The sequence below is a fragment of the Notamacropus eugenii genome, chromosome 6 (assembly GCF_028372415.1).
Source record: "Notamacropus eugenii isolate mMacEug1 chromosome 6, mMacEug1.pri_v2, whole genome shotgun sequence".
Taxonomy (NCBI): Eukaryota; Metazoa; Chordata; class Mammalia; order Diprotodontia; family Macropodidae; genus Notamacropus; species Notamacropus eugenii.
Window position 1 is genome coordinate 87120 of NC_092877.1, and position 6485 is coordinate 93604.

Genomic DNA, 6485 nt, shown 5'->3' on the forward strand with positions numbered 1-6485 from the left:
ATTTCCAATTTGTTGCCTCCACAGAGAGAGCGGCTATAAATATTTAGAACATACAGATTCTTTCCCCCCAATCATCTTTGCAAATAGGTCTAGTAGCAGTATTGCTGGGTCAAAGGTTACAGGCAGTTTCATAACTCTTCTCCATGAATTAATTGGTTAGTGGTTACTGTCTGTCATGCACATATATGTATTCATAGGTATGGGTGTATGTATACAGTATTTCCCTCGTCATACTGATATAACCTAGATCATGGCATCTTAAATTTTTGTGTCATCTGGTGAAGCTTTTAGTAAAATTCTCAGAACACTAGTGTGGCTTTTGAAAATTTAATAGTCAAAGGAATGATGACATTTCAATTAGAAGTTAGTCAAAATAAAGATGTATTTCTTCCAATCCAAGTTCACAGACCCCCTGAAAACTCTCATCAGATTGCACAGGGGTCGGTGTACACAGCTTATCTGATACAGATAAATATATCTTCTGCTTTGAAGCTGAAGTCCCCTTCTCACTGGAACCTCCCCTGGGTGTCCCAGACTAGCTTCTCTGAACACCCATGGCTGACCTAGCCTGGACTTCAGAAGCTGCACCTAAACATTATCAGGCAGGTTTTACTTTCATAGAAAAGTCCTAGAGATCAGAGGAATGGATTTGGGGATTGGAGCCAGGCAGGCCAACAGCACTGATCAAGTCTCCTATGGACTAGGTGCTGGACCCGAGGGCCTCGAGGCCTCTTCGGACTCACATTTATGAGCCTGGAAAGTCCCCAAGCTGACCAGTAGGTCTGGAGGCTTCAGAGGCTGGTTTATCAGAGCACAGCACACATTTCCCCTCTTCACGTTCATCATTTCTAAAGGGAGGATACTCTAATTCTAAATCCTGTAATACCAGGAATATCCACCAGGTGGCAGGAAGGTCCCTGCTTAGGAGATAAAGGACTGACTTCACACTGGGAGGAATTCCTAAGGGCTCTGAAGGATGAAAGTCATCCTTTCAGAGTATTGTGACTGAATGTGTGGAATCGGCAGAGTCAGGAATTAGCTCTTGAAAGCAATAATAATGACAGCGTTCATTTCTATCATAAGCCTTGCTAAGCCCTTTGTATATATTATCTCAGTTGGCCTTCACCCCAACCCTGGAAGGAGGGATTATCATGACCCCCCCACACCCCTATTCCTGAGGTGTTAGGTTAAGTGACCTGCTCAGGGTCACAAAACTATTAAGTGTCTGAGATGGGATTTGAACTCAGGCCTTCCTGCCTCTAAGTCAGAGGCTCCACTGAGTCACCTTGAAATTTAGATCCATTTTCTGCTGCAAATGAGGAAAGTGAGCCCCCATAGAAGATGTGTCCTCTCTTCTCACAAGACTTTCTGTCCCCAGGACGAAAATACTGCTTTTATATCTCTGATGAAAATGACAAAACAGAGATCTGGACCTCTGTGAAGGTCAGTGCCGAGGGGCAGCCTGTGGGCGGGGCAGCTCATGGGTTAGTGACCCAGCACCCTGTCTGGGCATGGCTCCAGAGCCAGGAGGAGTGTGCAGCCTGGGCTGTCTGAAGCCCAGAAACAAGTCCCAATAGACCACATTCACACATACCCCAAAGGAGTGCAAATCAAAGACAAATGTCTGCCCTCTCACCATATACTGTTCCTCCCCCCAGGCTCCTTTCCCTCTGGGCCCAGCCCCCAACTACACTCAGACTCAGCAGAGCAAATAAAAGTCTTCTCAGGCATCTCCAAACTTTCATTTATTTCTCCCTTCATGTGGCCAGAACATCTCCATGTGGTCATCCTGTCCCCCACAATCCCCCACCCAAATATGAAGCTGAGCAGAGATTGTGGACCCAGAGGTCAGGGCAGGATCAGATGTGAAGGAGGCTCATTCCCAAAGCAGAGACACAGGAGGGAGGCCTTAGAGATGAGGGAGAGGGCCCCGATGAGGCCGCCCTGGGCTTGGGCCAGTAGAGTCCAGGGAGAATCACAGGGGTCAGTGCAGGGGAGAGAGACCAGGGGTCAACAGGAACAGTAGGGGGACTGCAGACTGGTTTTCTGTCTCAGGTCCATACCAGGCAATTCTCTCAAGCTAAAGAAGGAAAGACAGATTCAAGGGGACCCTCCAAGTGCCCTCTGGCCTCCAGCCCCTCATCATTCTGAAGCGCCAGCCTCACCACCCAGCCCAGCCTCAGCCCAACCTCCCACAGACCCTCCTCCTCTTTGCTTGGCTCCTCCCTCCTTTCAGGCCCCCAGAGTCTCACCTTTGGCTGTGAGAGAGACATCTGACCCCTGTGCACGGTCAATGCCTGGAGACAAAGGAGGGAAAACAATCCAGTCAGGAACATGCATCCCAGAACCAGGGCATGGGAAGGGAAGGGGACACCAAGGGAAGGCTACTGGGCTAGGCCTCCCCTCTGCCTTCTCATTGCTCAGGTCCCAGAGCACCATGGGCTGGCCCCTTCTTTCTACCCTCCATGTATACCCTTCACTTACCTGCAGCTGGAACATAATCACCTCCTTTTCCACCTGGAAAAGAAAATAAATTCCTAGTGAGGAATTCAGGAGAGGAGACCACACTAGGGTCTCAGAAATTCCAAGATTTGTCTTGAAGACACAACAAATAACCAAGACTGCACCCCCATGCCCCATAGCACTCCAGTCTCTAGATCGAAGAGGAAGATAGAAAAGGCCCCCAAATGGGCCTGTCCCCTGCTCCAGGCCTGCCCCCGGGGGTTCCCAGGACTGGTCTACAGCCCACAGCCAGGGAGACACCCAGGCCCTTGGGCAGAGATTCCCACGTTCATGTCTGAGCTGAGTCTGAAGCAGATTCCCCATTGAACCAGCCTGTTACACCCTGCCAGGCATCCTCCAGAGAAATGGCTTCTAGTTGGGGATTTGCTCATCTACACTCTTAGGGCTCATCTGATGAAAAGGTGAAAAGTCCCTTAGATGAAAAGGAGAGGACTTGAGGACAGAGAGACAAACTGCCGGATCAGGGGAAGCCCGGATCTCCATGGGGCCTGATCCCTAATGACCCCTCCCAGTCCTGCCTACCTGAATGCTACCTTCTCCATATCCCAACTCCAGCAATGACTGCAGTGAGGAGGAGGAGAGCAGCAGCAATGCCCCCCACAATATACAAGGTGGATGAGGACTGTGGCTCTGAAATGGAAAAGGGAAGTGAGAGGCCCTGACCCCTGTCACTAACCCCTCCCCCACCTTCTCCCAGTAACTCAACCTCCCTCTGGTCCTGTGGGGTGGAGAGGTGGTCTTTTCCCAGCCCCTCCTCACAGTTCTTACCCCACTGCAGGGTGAGGGGCTCAGGCAGCCCCTCGTGCTGAACTCGGCAGGTGTATCTCCCTTCCTGGCCAGAGGTCACCTCCACAGCTGCCCACTTCTGGAAGGTGCCGTCTCCTGCAGGCCTGGTCTCAATGAACTCCGTGTCCTGGGGCTGTTCCTCCCCATCCCTCAGCCAAGTCAAGGAGATCTCCTCAGGGTAAAAGTCCTGGGCCCTGCACCGAAGGGTCACCTCCCCATGGGGGGTGGTGTGGCGGGTCACTCTGGCAGAGGGTGGGTCTAGAGACAAAGGTCAGAGGCATTACCAGGCTCCCTTTCCCCCTTTCCCTCCAGGGGCACAAGGTCTTGTGGGGGGAGGGGAACACCCTACAATACGCCCTGGGGTACAAGGGGTTCCTGGGGGTGGGGGACACAGGGCTGGCTCTGAGGAGTGGCTGAGAAGGATGGGTTGGGGCCTGGAGTGCCGAGCACACTTGGGTGGGTCTGCAGCCAAAGGGCAGGGGCATTTCCAGGCTCCCCTTCCCCCTGCCCTCCAGGGGCACAAGGACAGGTGGAGGGAGGGGAACACCCTACAATACGCCCTGGGGTACAAGGGGTTCTGGGGGTCGGGGTCCCGGGGCTGAGGGGAGGGGGAGCAGGGCTGCCCAGGGGCCTTGAGTGTCGCGCACACTGGGGGCCGGCCGTACCCGTCCTCATCAGCGTCTCCTTCCCCATCTCCAGCTACTTCTTCAGCCACAGCACACACGTCTCCTCCAGGTAGGCTTTCCATCTCTCCGCAGGCCTCCCCGCCTCCCACTTGAGTCTGGTGCTCACAGCCTGGGGCACGGCCGCCGTCCACGAGTAGGTCTCGGTGTCCAGGGCGATGTAGTCCTGCCCGTCGTAGGCGTATTGTTTAAACCCTCGCTGGAAGGTGAGCTCCGGGGAGACCTCGCAGCCGTGCATGCGCTGGAAGGTGTGGACGCCTGCTGGGCCGGACCGGGTCAGTGAGGCCGGACCCTGGCTGACACCCCCGGGGCTCCTGTCCCCTCCCCAGGGGGGCCTCGGGCGGACCCGCTTCCCCGCCCCCCCGCCCCGCCTCCGTCACGCACTGCTGGCGCTCTGGTTGAAGTACCGGGAACGTTCTCCATGCTCGCTCGGTAAATCTGTGTGCTCACCCTGTCGATCCCCGTCTCCCGCTCCCAGTACCCCGGCTCCTCCTGCTCCACCCGCTCCATCCACGCCGCCCGCGGCTCCAGCCTCTGACCCGGGCTGTCCGAGTCGAAGCGCACGAACAGCTGATCGTCCACGTAGCCCACTTCTAAGAACCACGGCTGCCCGCCGGGCCGGGTCACGGCGGTGAGGAAATACCTCAGGGAGTGAGAACCTGGGACGTGGGGACGGTCGGGGTCAGGGCTGGGGTGACCCTCGACCACGCCCGGGAGCGACCCTTGACCCTTGACCAGGCCCGCTATCCTGAGACACCCCACCCGGACCCCCACCCCCGGCATCCCCGCCCCTTACCCTCCCCTCCGCCCCGGTAGGTCCGACGCCCCTGCCCCTGGACGCTGCCTCCCTCTCCCCGCCCCCACCTCCGGTCTGGTCCGGGGTCTCTCACACTGCTCACCCTCGGCCCCCCACCTCGTGTCCTCACCTGCCCCCCCCCCCATCCTCCGGGAAGCTCTTTAACAAAGCTGCCCCGGGTTCTGTCCAAGCCCTTGGGAGAGCCCCGGGGAGGTTCGGGGGGACCCCGATAGCTCTACCCCTTCTTAACGCCTCCAGTACTGTGGCCCCCATTCTCCCTCCCCATGACCTCCCACCCCTACCGAATCACTCACCCCTCCAACTAAGGGACCCACACGAAGACACCCCCCTCAAAGCCCCGCACGGGGGCGGCGGGCTCCCGGTCCAGGCAGATTCCGGCTTCTCCCTCTCACCCCGCCCGGACCGCACTGACATGAAGGAGCCGGGTCCGAGGAAACGCCCCCTGGGCTGGTATCCGAGGAGCTTCGTGGAAGGAACCCCATCCCGGCCCTAGGGCTGCCCCTGGGTGCCGTTTCCAGTCCCTCCTTACCCGCCCAGGTCTCCGGCAGGACCAGGGTCCCCAACAGAAGGAGAGCGCCCAGGGAGCGCTCCATGGTCCGCAGGAACAGGAGTTGCAGATCACAGAGACGAATCCCTCACTTCTGATTGGCGTCCCGGAGGCCATGACAGCCAATAGCGGGCGGGAGACAACAAACGTCACTGGTGACTGGGCAGAAGGAGCCCGCGCAGGTTGGGAGACCAAAACTGAAACTGACCCGGAGGAAATCCCTTGGCTCTGTCTCTGTCATTTCCAGAACAGCCTCGGATTCTGTCCAGCAGCCCAGGCTCCCTCCCTCCCATCATCATCCCAGGAGCGCCCGGCTCTTGTGCTCCCAGCTTGAACCAGAGGAAAAGAAGGGTTAGGGCTAGAGTCCACCCTCCCCTCCAGCCCTCCTCAGTGCGACCCTTCCCCATCCTTAGAAGTTGGGGAGAAAATGTCCCCAGCCCAGACTAAGGGGGTCTGAGGACTGAGGAAATCTGCAGGCTGACTTGAGACCAGGGGCTGCCCCTCAGATTTAAGGACGGCCATCCCAGCTGTGTCTAGGGCAAGTCTTGTAACCTCCCCAGGCCCTGTAGATAAACGAGCCAGGACCCAAGAATGCAGAGGAAATCAGAGTCCAGGGAATGGAATTGGGAATCTGAGTAGCAGAGGGGCAGGGATGTGGCCCAGTGGATGGAGCCAAGGGCCTGTAGTCAGGAAGAACTGACTTCCAATGCAGGCCTCAGACGTTTCCTAGCTGTGTGACCCTGGACAAGTCCCTTAACCCTGTTTGCCTCAGTTTCCCCATCTGAAAAATGATCTGGAGAAGGAAAGGGCAAACCACTCCAATTTCTTTGATTAGAAAACCCCAAAAGGAGTCACAAAGAGTCAGACACAGCTCAGTAACAAAAAGGAAAGAGCTCAATTATTAAAGTGGAGAAGAGTGCCATTTCAGCCTAAGGCTGGTTGGAACTGCCTGAAATAAGAAGGTGTGAATGCCTGGTAACTTTTTTTTTCAGAAACAATGAGCATGGGCACATTTGGTAGGATTTTCCCTCTTTCTTGTCTCATCCCTCCAACTGGGAAACTATGAAACTAAAGATTTCATGGAGAGGATCAAGTCTCCCCTCAAGAGGATCTTAGAGATAATCTCCTT

At 56.0% G+C, this 6485-nt stretch overlaps 1 pseudogene; it reads right to left on the reverse strand.

The window, feature by feature from the left end:
* Positions 1-1726: 1726 nt before the first annotated feature.
* On the reverse strand, positions 1727-5454 carry LOC140509515 (class I histocompatibility antigen, Gogo-OKO alpha chain-like; annotated as a pseudogene).
* Positions 5455-6485: the final 1031 nt, after the last annotated feature.